Source organism: Pteronotus mesoamericanus, unplaced genomic scaffold, assembly GCF_021234165.1.
Source record: "Pteronotus mesoamericanus isolate MK-2021 breed Mesoamerican mustached bat unplaced genomic scaffold, CSHL_Meso_final contig_90, whole genome shotgun sequence".
In the NCBI taxonomy this organism is placed as follows: domain Eukaryota; kingdom Metazoa; phylum Chordata; class Mammalia; order Chiroptera; family Mormoopidae; genus Pteronotus; species Pteronotus mesoamericanus.
This window is the reverse complement of record NW_026555277.1, coordinates 42086636-42103051: the sequence shown is the minus strand read 5'-3', so window position 1 is coordinate 42103051 and position 16416 is coordinate 42086636.

Here is a 16416-nt window from a genome sequence, read left to right as displayed (position 1 = left end):
GGGAAACGTGGGGTAAAGGGAGGGATCTGAGCCTTTATTTTAAGGATAGGAAATGCTAGAGAAAGAACAGTCCAATAGGGCAGAAGAAATGGATGATTTAGGAAAGGGGGAGAATATTTGTAGGCGTGAAGTCCATCCCATTGACCTTATTAGTTCTAATAGGGCAGTCAGGTGAGTCTCTTGGCTTCCTAGGTACATAATCTTATCTCCTGAAAAGGCAATGGAAAAAAATAGTACTTTTCAAATAAGTGATCATCATTAAAGTCAGGAGAGTGGTTTGTTTCGGGGAGGGGCAGCAATTAGGATTGAGAGGAGGCATAAAGAGGGGCATCTGCATGATTGACAAAGGTCTGTTTCTTGAGCTGGGTGATGGATACCGGAGTATTTCCTTCTTAATCATTCGACTAGATGTACATTTGTTTCATGCAGTTTTCTGTGTTTTATTTATTTGACAAAAAAAGATGAATAAAAAAAGCTGTGAAAAAATAATAGCATTTTTGTTCCTTTCATAAAATATTTTATAATATCTTATAACTATTTGTTTTTCATCCTATTGTGATAGAGCTGCCAGAAAAATGTTCAATAATTATATCCTGTTTTGTTCCAGATTTTAATAGAAATGTTTCTAACATTTCAAGTAAGAATCCTATCTGCTATAGGTTTCATGTTAGTGAAGTTTTCTTTTTTCTTTCTTTTCTTTTTTTTTAGAGAGAGAGAGGAAGGGAGATGGAGAGGAAAGAGAGAGAAACATCGATAAGAGAGAGAAACATCGATGTGAGAGAAAAACATTGATCAGTTGCCTCTCATATGCGACCCATCCAGGCACTCAATCCACAACCCAGGCATGTGCTCTGACCTGCAATGACCTTTTGCTCTGCAGGATGACACCCAACCAAACGAGCCACACTGGTCAGAACCCAAGATATTGTCCTTCTAAGATAGCAAAAGATGTTTAACTTTTAGTGTTGAGTTATTAAATAATATGCAAAATGTGGCTGTGTATTATATAGAAAGAATGGAGAACTTTTCTTTTTTGTGAATAAGACTAAAGCAAAGGGTAGCCTGGCTACACAGTATGCACACCTCAGGAAGAATCATTCTCTGCAAAGTTATTCCAAGACTCACCTACAGGGATTTTAATACCATGTTATACACAGATTGAGGGTCTAAAATGCATGCTTTCTAATTGCCTGTGATTAGAGACTTAAGTAAAAGGAAGACTTGGTTTGGATATCACAATGTGATTTATACATATGGTTAAATAAAAAATCCTTTCAGGAAAAAAAAATTAGGCCCAAAGTAAAAGTTGTGCTTATTTAAAAACTGGGGAGTTTTTTTCCCCCTTCAATTTATATAGTGTTTACAAAGAACTTTTATTTGTATTGTTTACATTGGTCCTTAAAGTGACTGGGATTCAGAATGGTTCAGTGATTTGTCCAAACCTGATACATGGCATAAAAAGAACTTGAAACAAGATGTTCTCTCTCTCAGCTCTGTGCTGTTTTTTACTCATCATGGTACCATTTCTAAGAGGGAGCTTGGTTTGAATTCCAGTGAATGAATATGTGTTTAGTTTAGGGTTTTTCTTTTTTGTTTATTTAATTGAAGGGGACCTCTGAAACTAGCGACGAGTGTCCTCCAGAAGCCACAATTGCAGTGGGAACGCTCCCTGAGCTTATCTGTCTATGGCACTGTCATGATTTCTGTCCTTGTTTCTCCCCTTAACCACAGACCCCTTGAGGGTGAGAACTGTGCCGTTCACGTCTGCAGCCCAGAATCCAGCATACAGCCTGTACAGAGAAGGTGTTCAATAAATAATTGTTCAGCGCATGTTTGCTGAGAAGGAATGAATGAATGCAAAAATGAGCAAGTCCATGTGACAGAAATGGAAGATGCGATAATAAAACAAAATGCTCTCTGTAATCCTTAATCAGAAAGATTAAAGCTCCATTTAAGTATCTGAGTATGAAACAGAGATTGTTTTTCGAAGACCACAGATGTCAGAGGCCATATGGGATTCTATCTATGTTCAAATGGAAAGCGATTTGATGAGACAAAGGGATGAAGAAGAGGGATCAGGCCAGGGCATATTCTCTTGAGTTCTCAAGATCCAAATCCACTAAACCTCTTTCCAAAAGCACAGTAATCTTTACACCATGATACTCTCAGTGAGCACTCATCTCTGATAACACCTGAATGTGTATAGGAAGAGTTGTGTACAGGTCTGTTTACACACAACTGCATGCAAGCGTCATTCCAAATCTGCTCCAATTCTCAATTACACTTTTAAAAGTTACAACTAGAAACCATTTTTGTATTATCACATTACTCCAAGAAATGTTGCCTTGTGGTTATTTTGGACACATTGAGCAAAATGGCTCTATTGGTATCAGACAAAGCCTTCTATCTGTTGTGCATTATAGCCTGTGTCCAGTCAGACAGTAAGTGACAGATGGGGACCAAAATCCAAGACCTTACTTATCCCAGGGAATTTTCACCTCAGGGTACCACAAAATTTAAAAAAATTTTTTTTAAATGTGTTAAGGAATTCAAAGGATTTCTTTCTTTTTTAGTTTCTTCAGGTTTTTAGATACATGGAAACCTCCTAATCTGTTATTAAGAGATATTTACTGGTATGGTGAACATACAATATAGGTGATATATTATAGAATTGTATATCTGAAACCTATATAATTTTATTGTCACCCCAGTAAATTCAATAAAATTTTTTTAAAAAGAGAATTATGAAAGCACCCAATACCATGTGGGACAGCCAAGACTTCTAAGTCCAGAGAACATGATTTATATAAAAGATACTGGGAATTTTGTTGCCTGGAGTTATTCAGTACAGCATTCCTGCTCTAGTTTATGAAGCAAACGGTGTGAGAAAATGCCACTAACTACAGAACTATAGAGAGTTCTGAATCATGAGGAAGTGCTGGCTATTCAGATTTGGAGAAAGAGGGAGACTTAGCGCATGAGAGACAATTGCACTGGGGGAAACAGGCCCTGCTGCCTGGGCGCGCTTGGTGTCCCCGTGTCTGCTGTCTTAGTGTTTGCTCTGCCCTGTTTAAAGAGACGTGACCACCCTTCTCATTCAGTGTAACCAGTCATTTCTGCTACAAGTCAAGCAGCATTTGTTGAGGCTGCACAAAGCAAAGTCGGGACCATTTGTCTAATTGATGATCTCTGAAGCTTTTATGAAAGGGTTTCATCAAGTCTACATCAGGGGAAACAAGCAACCTTGATGATTCTCCTTTGTATCTCCAACTGAGCTCAAGGGAGGGTGGTCAAATTTCAGAGTAATCAGAAAGATTCTGAAAGAATCTAAATGTGACCATCTGGAAGGGTCATGGGAGGAAAATACATCATGTGGTGAGACAGCAAATGCCATTCCTGGAATTCAGTAGGGACAGAAAGGAGAGATTGTCCTTTCATCTTTAGCAAAATCCTATCTATATGGCAATACCCCCGAACCTCATCCAGAAGAGGCTGGTTGGGGCATCTTTTCTTAGGTGCCAGATAGATTTTACAGGGTGCATTGTGGCAGAAATAAATAATGTTTTAAAAGCCCCAGCCTTTCCTTTCAGAGAAGCAGCCATACCCTAAATCTGCTGAGGGCTCTGGTTTAGGTATTACATAACTTTTCCTCAGGGGGCAACAAAGCCACTGATAATCAGATGTATAAATAGCCTGGATGTGACCTGTTAAGTAGGTATTTGATACATGAAAGGGCAAGAGGACTCACAAAAAAGCACGGCCAGGAAAGGGAGCCTCAGGGAACCCAGTAACAGCCTTATATGGGAAAATACACACTCTCTTAGCAAGTTCAGAGCCAGTTCAAAACGCTGGGGAGAGCCTAGGAGAGCCTCTTGAGAGCTCCTGCACAGTGAGCTGCTCATCCTGTCCTCTGCAGGCTGTGTTTGTGCTCACGCCATTGAGTGAGAGTCATGGAGACACACTCCCAGGTGTGCGCCTGGCCCACATGTGCGGCAGAGATGGTTATTGTTTGCCTCGGTAATAAAACCATTGAATAAATTTTGTAGAGCTTTAAATCAGCCTCATAAGCATCACCAGGCAACTCCTCCGGGAAAGGCTGGGGGTGGGGCAGGGTGGGGAGGAGGATTGTGGGGTACAGAGCTCCAGCGACACTCAAGAGGACCAGTGTGTCTCTTGTAAAGGCCTTGCACTGGGAACACTACAAAGTCATAAACTTAGCTGACCATGAAATCCAATCAATATAACACAAAACCCAGTAACACTGCAGTACCCTGCCCCTCGTAGCAACCAGTTCTTCCACTCCAAAGTGGAGTTCCTTCTGGAAGCAATGCAAAAATCACTGGTATAGTCATGGGCCAGAAAAAAAGAGGGATAAGACCAAACAAAGTGGCATCTGTTGCTTGGAATGGTTTAGCTTTCATGTGGTGGTAGCCATGAGAGGACTGGCTGTTAATTGGCAGCTTTTGACCAAATTAATACTTCCCGAAAAAAGCTCATGCTTGCTAAAGATCCCATTGACTTGGATTAAGACCACCTCAAAGATAGAGATAATCAGATTCAGGTTGTGCAGCACCTGAAGCTCAATCAATTTAGGGGCCCCGTTCAGGAAAAAGAATACGAAATTTCAAATTCAAAAGTGCGAGGCATTATTTACAATCACCAAAATATAGAAGCAGCCTAAGTGTCCATCAGTAGATGAGTGGATAAAACAACTGTAGGACATTTACACAATGGACTACACAGCCATAAAAAAAAGAAGAAAATTTTACCCTTTGCGACAGCATGGATGAATCTGGAGAACATTATGCTAAGTGAAATCTGATGAACAAACTGAACAAGTAAGAGAGACAGACTCATAGGGAGTAGGATGACAGCTATGAGGGAGGGAAGTTAGAGGGTGGAAGGATGGAGCAAAAGGAAAAACGACTTAAAGACTCAGACAACAGGAAGGAGGGAGTATAAGGGGGTTAAATGGTAGTAGAAAAAATACAAGTGAAAAAAAAGTGCTAGGCACCTCCTAGGATCTTGGAAGAGACCCCAGCAAGCGAGAAGCCCTAAATGCAGTGGTTCCCAAGCTTTTCTGTACATAATAACCATTTGGGGAGCTTAAAAAACCCTGATACCCAGTTTGCACCATACCAATTAAATCAGAATGTCTGGGGATGAAAGTCAGGCATCAGTGCTTTTTAAAGGTTCCTGGATGATTCTTACGTGCATCAAAGTTTGGAAACCACTGCTTTAAGCCTAAATTTCATTAGTTTCACATAAGTCTGTTTCCGATAGGACACAGTTTTCTTTCATTTAAGTAACATGTGATTCATTTAAGTAACATTTGTGGAATAATTGCTATATTCTAAGCACTGTATCCCCAGCACTTAGCACTGTGCCTGGCACGTGGCTGGTAATCAGTAAATGCCTGTTGAATACACATGAACATGAGTTAGGCGGTCTCTCCAGTTTCACATTTGCAACTGGGTGTAAACTGAATTAGGAATTATTCAGTTTAGCTTCCCCTTTAGATGTGTTAGCTTTTATAGGAACACTCTGGATTTATTCGCAACACATTAGGTGGTCGCTATAGATTCTGGACACAAGTTAGTCAGCCTCCTGAAATGTCATGAAGTATGTTTTCATCTGTCGCCCTTCTTTCTTTTCTTGGAAATGGGTCTATGTGGAAGAACACTGAGTTTATCTGTAGAAATTCCAAAAGAAGTCTGTGAGGATTTTATCTGCTATACAACTGAGGCAACTCCATCTCCTCTCTTTTTCCCATGTTACACGGTCTCAAAATGCAACTCACACTAATATTGAGATTGGAAAGAAAAAGTTAACAGCTTCATTTTACTGCCATAACAAAGCTGGTATTTCTCTGGAATCAGCTCCCCTCCCCCTGCCATTTGTTAGTAGCAGGAAAATTAGTAAACCAAAGATCCAATTCAGTTAAAATTTACTCTGGTCCAATAACTTAAATAGACCCTTAAAAACTGCACAGCCTTTAATTTTAAAAAGTAAAGAAGGTTGAGCGTCTCAAATCGCTCCCTCCCAAGGTATCAAGGGATCCAGAGGAGGGATATAGTGATGAGACTTCCTGGTGGATGTGGAGAGGACTGTGTTCTTTCCACCTCTGACCTCTTGGCTTCCAGACTGCTGGTTGCTTTGCCGATGTTTGGGCTGCACCCTACAGCTAGTGTAAATTCAGGATTTTGCCTCTTTTGGCTTGGGTCAGGCTCCACAGTGCTCCTTGAGTGACTAGGCCTCATCTCAGCTCTTACTGGCAACAAGTACTTGAGTGTCTCACAAACACATCATTTCTCTCACCTCCTAGACCAAGGTCTCTCCTCCCCTCCAGACTCTTCTTGTGGCATCGCCATGCCCTGCTGCGGCAGGCCTGTCATGTCCATGAGCTCTCCATCAAGCACCGATATTACACGGGGTATTCAGACAGCTTGAGAAAGCTAAAACTCAGAGCTTCCCTCAGCAGGTGAAAAATGGCCAAGCGCTAGGATGGAATAGGAGCAGCTGCAGAGGTGAATTCCTTCTGAGGTCCCACAAGAAAAGTGAGAGCAAGCATTTACCTGCCATCCTTAATTGTCAGGTAATGTGGGCAATGGTGGAAGGTGACCTTACTGTTGGGCCTGCATATAAAGGGCAGGGAGAATCACCCACAAAAGGACTTATCTATCTCCTATAGCTATGCAAGCCTCAAGAGAGCCCCAAATCTCCCACTAGCATGTAACTTGGAGGAGTGAAAGTATATCACTTCAGAGGAAGGGATGTGGACCTTGACTTTCAGAGACTGATGGAATGAACAGCCATTAACTAGCTCTTATTTTCCATTCTTGAATTGTCACCTTGAATTCCACTGACTAAGCACAGTGCTTAACACATGGCAGGTCAACAAATTACAACATACTGTGGCAGGAATGAATGATAGGTGTCTACAACTGTTTCTCTTACTGGTTCAGTAAACTTCAACAAGCACTGACAGATCACATATTGGAAATGTATCTGATTGAAGATATGACAAGAGACCCGTGTTCTATTAACATAACCCAGCTCTCCCAGAGGCCAAGTCCTCTGCCCACTGAAATCCTCCAAGGCTCAACAGCAACATTGCAGAAATCAACACTAGTATGTAGGGTGACAACTGGTCAAGAGTGATAGGAGGGGCTTGAAAATAATTGAGCTCAAATTTCAGACCCAGAAAAGAAAGATTTTAACTAAAGAATTCCCCAAACTCCTGTGGCAAATAAGCTCACGGCAACTCCTCCATAGTAGTAGAATAAAAATCACTAGGCCAATCCAGTTTGTCTGATCACAATCGCATCCGTTACAAAACCCTTTTTCTGTTCCCTCTGTGCTTATTTCCAGGACCACATACTTGTGGCCTCACAGGACTGACTTCCAAGTGTATACCAGACCCGCTTCCCAGTGCCTCTGCCCTGTTTAGAGTTATTTGGCTGCAGAGCTACACACTTCTTCCCCAGCCTATGGCATCCCCACCATCCAACTGCTTTCTTTTACCCAGAACTGCACTAGAAAATAAACATTTCTGTTCCCTCTGGCAACAAGCTCTTGAATCTCTTTTTTATCACTTTTCCAGATGAGAGACTTAGAGGGGAGACAAGAAAGAGAATTTTTTTTCAATTAGTTTCCATTTCTTTCAAGTCTGAGTAAACTCTGGGCACAGAGCAACAGGATGATATGATTATGGAAACTACCACTCTCTCCATCAAAGGAGAGCCAGCTCGTGGTCACGGAGCACTTGGCGCCTCCCTCGGAAGAGCTTCTGCAGCACGGTCCTCCAGTTTCCTTGGGGCCGGAAGTGCTCAGCTTACAACCTGTGGCAGTTTCTAAAAGGTAAGATAGAAACCTGTGTTTTTTTTTCCTACAATTGCTCTTAAGAGCCAACCTGCAGTAAAACATATCCAAATATAATGGAAGAGAAAAATCGAAGATTTTCAGATGACTCAAGGCTTATCTAAAAAGTTAAAATTTGGATCTTTTAAAGACCAGAGATCGCTTGATGTGGGCAACCAGCAAAAGGGTGCATTTAGAACAAGCCTCCAAGTCACTTTAAATACTGAAAACTATAGTTATAAAAATTGAAATAACTTCTGGAAGTTATTTAGGGCAAACAAGGCAGTGGCCTGATTTGTCTAAACCTAAAACACACATAAAAAGAAAGTAGAGAATTAACTTTGGGGACTTTGTACCCGGGTCCACATCAGCAGATTTTTTTTCTCTACCAGTGGTGATACAGAACAGACCTCTCTGTGATGGAGAAGTTGAAGGCCTTAGGTTTCTTCCAGGAGCAGTGCTTCCTGACTGGCCAAGTGACTGCTTGCTGCTGGGTACAGGGAGGAAAAACCCAACATCAAATGCATTTTGAGAAAAAGCACACAAATGCCACCCGCCTCCCCAAATTCAGTCCCAAGGAAGAGTGAATTTCCAGATGCCAAATGATATGTGGTCAACAGACACCATCCAAAGCAAAACTGCATGCTCCTATGTTGATTGACTTATAATAAAACTATGTATACATGTTCTCTTGAATTGTGGACTATGATAAATACACATCCCTATCCACCCATCCACACATCCATCTTGCTTTCAACATACACTCCTTCCTGGAAGAAAACTCCTATTTCAGGAAGTCAAACTTCTCCAGAATAATATAGAAAGCCTCCTCATTCTTTCTTCCTACAATCTCATTGTTGGAGTTTGCATGCACAAGGGGCCAGACTAAGCAGGAAAGTGTTAGTTTTATGAACTGTTTCCCAAAACGTTTCAATGTTTAATGTCATCATATAAACCCTGACTTGTAAGGAAGAAAACTCATAAAAGTCATCATAAACAGATTCCATGATGTCAAAGGGAAAAACAGCTTTAGAATTTAATAAGCAGGCTTCTTTTATTACAATAGGCTTGACGTCATTATTTATTTCCAACACTAAAACACAAAGCCATGTGCTACATTGTGAATCACTATGAAAAGGATATGTGGACTTTGTTGAGTATTTTAATATCCTCTTATTGACAATAGATAGAAGATCTGAACAAGGACTGGGAACAGGAAATGATTTTAGTGATTTCATTACAGTAATAGAGAAAAGCATTTCCAATGACAGGGATTGACAGATGGTCTGGTAACGTTTCACTTCTAACAGCCTGCAGGTCAACAAGCCCGATATTGATATAAGCTCAGTATGTAATTAATGAGGTGTCCTAGTGAGCAGAAAAGTTTTTATAGATCGATGCTGTAGCCCTGGTAGTGGAACACAGGAAGTTGATGTTTAAAAGTTAATTTAAAACCATTTCACAAGAAAAGGTATTTAGAAGCAACAAGAGGTATACAGTAAGACTGTAGCTAAAGAGCTCTGTTTTAAAGTAAAAATATAAGTACCACATATATCTTATTTCTAGTGATAAATAAATGTGGTTGTAGAATTTTCATTTTTGAGACTTTTCAGATCTCAATCAAGAAAACCTAAAATGCTTTATAATATACAGGATGGGGCAAAAGTAGGTTTACAGTTGTGAGTACATGAAATACTTATTCTTGTATTATTTTCCATACAAATATAAACCTACTTTTGCCCCACCCTGTATTTTTAAGTCATAAAGTGTAATGCATCCGGCTTTGTTCTTTTTATTCAAATTGCTTTGGCTTTTTGGATTCTTTTATGGTTCCATATGAATTTTAGGATTGTTTTTTCTATTTCTATAAAAAAGAAGTCATTGGGATTTTGATAATGATCATTGAATCTGAAGATTATTTTGGGTAGTATAGATATTTTTATCATATTAATTCTTCCAATTCATGATCTTGTGATGTCTATTTATTTGTTCTCACTTAATTTCTTTTGTCAGAGTTTCACAGTTTTTAGTATATAAGTCTATAAGTCTTTCACCTCCTTGGTTAAGCTTATTTGTAAGTATTTCATTTTTTTTTTAAGCTATTATAATGCGATTGCTTTAAAACAGACATAGACCCATGGAACAGAACAGAGAGTCCAGAGATAAACCCCGCACAGAGTCAAAGGATCTTCAACAAAGATGCCAAGAAGACAATGGTGGACTTTCAAAAAAATGAAATTTATTTATAAAATATTGTGTTTATACTTACCTGTTTAAACTTCAGTCACCTTCAAAGTCCTCTCCATTTGATGCAGTACACCTATCAAGGCTTTTTTCCCACTGCTCAAAACACTTTTGAACTCATTGATTTTGATGCCTTTTAGTGCTATTATGCCATTTTTTTGTTGCACCTCTTCCATGTAGACAAAACATTTCCCTTTGAGCACTTTTTTTTTTTAAATCAGGGGAAACAAAAAAAAAATGTAGCTTGGGGAGAGACTGGGTGAAAAGGGAGGATGGGGCACAGGGGTCATGCCATTTTTGGTAAAAAACTGAACACTCAGCGCAATGTGGGCAGGCGTATTCATCAATCACCATTGTGAAATGGGCAGAGGCGAAGACGGCGGCACAGGTAAACATGGCTCGCCTCCTTGCACAACCACATCAATACTCCAACTAAAATATAAGCAAGCATCACTCAGAACCATCAGAAATCAAGCTGAATGGAAGCCTGACAAGTACAGAATTAGAGAAACCACATCCATCCAGACTGGTGAGAGGGGTGGTGACATGGAAGGGACTGGTCCCACACCCACATGTGGTGGATAAGAATTCAGGAAGGGTATCTTGTGAGTGGGGAGTCCCAGCCCCACACCAAGCTCCCCGCCCAAGATTCTAGTGCCAGGAAGATAAATCCCCACAACTTCTGGCTGCAAAAACTGGTGGGTTGGAGTCAGTGGAATAAACTTCGGGAGTCCCAAACGGTTCCCCCTGAAGAAGCCACGCATGGACTCACCTACTCATTTCCACTCCCTTCACTCCCTTTGAATTCCAGTGGTGGGGTAGCAGCTGGAAAGGCACCAGTGGCATACAGGGAGGAACTGAAGTGTCTGGCATCAGGGTAGTAGGTAGAGGACAGCTTTCTCCCAGACAGAAAGGCAGGCAGAGGCCATGGTCCCCTTTCTGAACCCTCCCTCAACAGAGCCACAGAACCATCAGGCAGATGCCATATATAAGAATCCATCACCTGGCTAATACTGTTTGCCCTGCCATGGAGATCCCCTGAGACTCCATCCCACTTAACTTACAGGCCCACCCAAACTGTTAACTGTGACTTTTCCATATGAATGGTTGGTCTTGACTCATGTTTTACAACTTCTTAAATGCTATGAAACAAGCAACAGCTGGCCTCAGTAAGCTCCCTACCACCAGACCTCTTGCTAAGTGGCCCCAGGGCTTGCATTAGCAGCAACCAGCCTAGGTTCACAGCATGGATTCCCCTGGGGATCTCCAAGCCCAGCGCAAGTAGCAGACATCTCAGACTGCTCTATAGCTCATGCAGGGTGGCCCCAGGCAGAACACAGGTGGCGACTGACCTAGGCTTGCACCACCCAGGAAAACCCAGAACCTACACACCCAGGGGACAGTTATAGTCCACACTGGAGCACCAACACCCCACCCCTGCCCAGCTGACCTTCCACAGAGGGCAGAGGTTGGTGGTCAGTGGTCACAGCCAGTCCTTGCAGCTGACTGGCCTGGGCAAATCCCTCCCATTTACCCACCAACAGCAATCAAGGTTCAACTACAAGAGGAGGGTGTACTCAATCCACACAAAGGGCACACCTCAAGTACCCAGCTTGGGTGATAGGGGAGGCTGTGCCACTGGGCCCTACAGGACACCTACTACATTAGGCCACACTACCAAGACATGGAGTTAAAGCACCTCTACCTAATACATAGAAACAAACAGGAAGGTTATCAAAATGAGTAGACAAGAAGCATGGCCCAGATGAAAGGACTCCAGAAAAAAGGGAGATAAGCAATCTAGCAGATGCAGAGTTCAAAACACTGGCTATAAGGATGCTCAAGGAACTTAGTGAAGACCTTGGCAGCATATAAAAGATTAAAAGATCCAGTCAGAAACAAAGGATATACTAATTAAAATAAAGAATAACTTACGGTGGAACTACAGTGGAGTGGATAAAGTCAAGAATCAAATCCTGATTTGGAACATAAGCAAAAAACCACCAATCAAAACAATATGAAGAAAAAATAATCCCAAAAAAGGAGAATAGTGTAAGCAGCCTCTGGGACAAATTCAAGAGGTCCAACACTCGCATCATAGGGATGCCAGAATGAGAAGAGAGAGAGCAAGAAATTAGAAAACTATTTGAAAAAGTAATGAATGAAAACTTCCCTAATTTGGTGAAGGAAATAGACATGCAAGTCCAGGAAGCACATAGAGTCCCAAACAAGATGTCTACAAGGAGGTCCACTCCAAGACACATCATAATTAAAATGCCAAAAGTTACAGATAAGAAGAGAATCTTAAAAGCAGCAAGATAAAAGAAGTTAGTTACCTGCAGGAGAGTACCCATAAGACTGTCAGTTGACTTCTTAAAAGAAACTTTGCAGGATAGAAGGGACTGGCAAGAAATATTCAAAGTCATGAAAAGCAGAGATCCGACAGCCAAGATTGCTGTGCCCAGTAGAGCTATCACTTAGAATCAAAGGGCAGATAAAGAGCTTCCCATGCAAGGAAAAACTAAAGGAGTTGATCATCACCAAACCATTATTATATGAAATGTGAAAGGGACTTAGTTAAGAAAAAGAAGATGATCAAAACTATGAACAATGAAATGGCAATAATTACATAGATATCAACAACTGAATCTAAAAAACAAACTAAGCAAGTAAGAAGAGACACAAAATCATGGATACGGAGAGTGTTTTTATGGTTGCCAGATGGGAGGGGGGTAGGGGGAAATGGGTGAGGAAGTGAGGGGATTAGGAAGTACAAATAGGTAGTTAGAGAATAGCCATGGGGGTGTAAAGTACAGTATAGGAAATGGAGTAGCCAAAGAACTTATACATATAACCCATGGATATGAACAATGGTGTGGGGACTGCCTGAGGGAGTTGGGGGTGCTGGGTGGAGAGGGGCAAAGGGGAAAAATTAGGACAACTGTAATAGTATAATCAATAAAATATAATTTTTAAAAAATAAGAAATAGGTAACCACGTTGAAAGAGTCTTCAAAATAAAAATTCACTGAAGCCAAACACAGCCTCTTACACAACACCAGCTGGTACACTGACACAGATGGGTTCCAAGAACACCCACCTAGAGGGGGAAGCCTGTACACAAGAAGCCCACCCCCATACACCACAGGGAAAGGATAGTCTCTTCAATAAATGGTGCTGGGGAAAACTGGTTATCCAAAGGCAAAGGAATGAAATGGGACCTTTATCTTACATCATACATAAAAATTAATTCAAAATGAATAAAAACGTAAATGTAAGACCTAAAACCGTAAAACTCCAAGAATATAGAGGAAAAGCTTCTTGACATGGTCTTGGCAATCACTTCTTAGATATGACATGAAAAGCACAGGCAACAAAAGCAAATATAATCAACAAAATGAAAAAGCAATCTATGGAATGGGAAAAAATATTTCTAAACCACGTATCTGATGGAGTTAACACCCAAATACTCTATCATATTTCTACCCAAGGAACTCCAACTCAACAGCAACAAACCCAAATAACCTGATTTAAAAATTGGCAAAGGAAGTGAATAGATAATTCTTCAAAGACATACAAATGACCAACAGGTATATGAAGAGGTGCTCAGCATCATTAATCATCAGGGAAATGCAAATCAAAACCCAAATGAGCTCAATGCAGTGTGCAGGTGATGTTTTATTGAGTTGTATACTTGAAACCTGTATGGTTTTGCAAAACAATGTCATGCCAGTAAACTCAATTTAAAAAATGAGATATCACCTCACACCAGTTAGGATGGCTATTATATAAAGAAAACTCGTGCACAAAAGATAATACCAAGTGTTGGTGAAGAGGTAGAGAAAAGGGAACCCCTGTACACAGTTGGTGGGAATGTAAATTGGTACAGTCACTATGGGAAATACTATGGCGGTTCCTCAAAAATTAAACTATCATATGAGTCAGCAATCTCACTTCTGGGTATACATCCAAAAAAATGGAAATCATGATCTTGAGGATATACCTGTGCTCACATATTCAGTGTAGCATTATTCACAACAGCCCAGACGTGGAAGCAACCCAATGTCCGACAAACAGATGAAGAAAATGTAGCATATACCTACAATAGAACATTATTCCATCTTTAAGCAGAATGGTACATTAAAGGACTCTGCTTCGATCCGCTCTATTAACATTCTATTGGCCAAAGCAAAGGGACTTGGCCAAACTCAAAGTCAAAGGCCATCTATCAAGAAGCTATGGCAAAAGAATGGGTACAGAGCTATGAACAATGAGCTAATCTGCAACAGGTTGTATGACCTCTTCTTCCTGTCCTTCTGTGCAGACGAGCATCTTCTTCTGTTCCTCTTACACCTATTCTCTAGAATGCAAGCTCCATCTGGCCAAATTTTTGTCTTTGTCTACCACAGTATTTCCAGTGTACAGATTCTATTTTCTTCACTGCTGTTTTTCTAGTATTTATAACAATGCCTGGTACATAGTAGACAATAAACATGACTGGCCACCCCCAAATATGACCCTTAGTGTTGCAAGTTACATGATCGTTAAAGTCCAGTGCTCCTGAACCAGTGTCATTTGCTCAGTATGGATCAGAAAGCAACCTCTTGTTCAACTATACACTGTAACCAGAGGAAGAAGGTACTAGGTAGGTCAGGGACAATTCTCAGAGAGGAGAGAAGGATAGGCAGATATCCAGGTGTATAGTCCCCATGATACACAAGACCTTTCAGGATCTGGTCCATGTACCTATAGAATGCAAGTATAGTACAGTTATTAAAAGTATAGGCCATAGGGCCAGGCAGGACTGAATTCAAACCCTGGGCCAGCTACTAACTGTATATGTAACTTTGGCCAAGTTACTTAACCACTCTGAATCTTCATTTCTCCATCTGTAAAATGGTAACGATTACCTTACAATACTACTGCACAATTAAGATAACGTATATAAAGATCTTCATAGAGTTCCTGGCACACAATAAATCCTCAATAAATGGTGGCCATTTCTACCAGGCATGTAAGTCTGGTGTCTGCTACACCATTCTGTGTCCTTAGATAAATTTTATAACACATTCATCCTAATTTCAACTTTGATTGTATTAAGGGCGATAAATTCATTTTAATTTCAACTTCAGTTGACTGTATTATGGGTGCATTGACTACTAACCCAGTGTGGCCAATCCTCAGGGTGGTCAGTGACCCATACTGCCTGGTAAATAGGCATTTTCCCTTCCAGGTCTTATTTCACAGGGGCACGGACCTTTCCCAGAATTTTGTTCCCTGCCAAGGACCTGAGGCATGGAAAATTAAGAGTAAAATAAGAATGACCTACTCCATGATGTTGCCAAATTATGTAAGTCTCATAGGCATGGATTTCTAGGGGAAATACGGATGTTAAAAAGGAGCAGTCATGTGCACACAATAATCATAGCTGAAGGAGTAGCCAAGCTATTTGGTTTTGAAAACTAACTTGGAACCCATGGAGGCTCTTCAACTTTTATATTACAAATGTTCCTTGAGTTGTACAGATTTGGATTTAAGCAAATTCGACTTTATGCATATTAACCTAAGGTACATCGTAATATTTTACCAATGCAGGCTTTGCATTTTATAGAGATACAGAACAGTCAGGTTGATGAACAAAAACCATGAAGTGAGAGTGGGAGGCTGGAAGCATTTACCACAGGGTATCCTTGGTTGATGCTTTAGGTCTGGCCTGACCCTTAGGCCTGACCCTTGGGACTAGATTGGCCCAGGCTCTTGCAGGTTTGACTAGCCCAATAAATAAACATTGGACATAGGTGATCTCCAATAATCTGTCTGTCTCTAAAATTCTATGATTCTGCTTCTCTCCCTTATTCTTCTCTACCCATATAACACACCACTGAAGATCATCAATAAAGACTTCTGTTAGTAAAAGTACCCCCCTACAGTGCTAAACCATATCCTACATGGTTAGTAGTCACCAAGACTCCTCATGACAAAAGTCTCCTTGTCAAGTCAGCTAAAACACTGAAGTAAATACAGTAATTTTTATATAATTGGATATATGCTGATGATAATCTTCTCTATCAAGTATTTGTGTTGGTTTCAACTGTATGAAATTCCATAGTGTTTAATGCTAATACAATAGTTTGAGTTTTACTTACACATAAAAAGAATAAGCATCATTTATAATTAAGTTCAGGCTTAAAATTGTGTGTATGATTTACTTGCTCTTGGAAAACATTAACAGGAAACCTCAAACATATATACAAAAAATAGAGAGAAGAGTGAAATAAATCCCCATGTAATCATCATCCAGCTTCAGCAATTC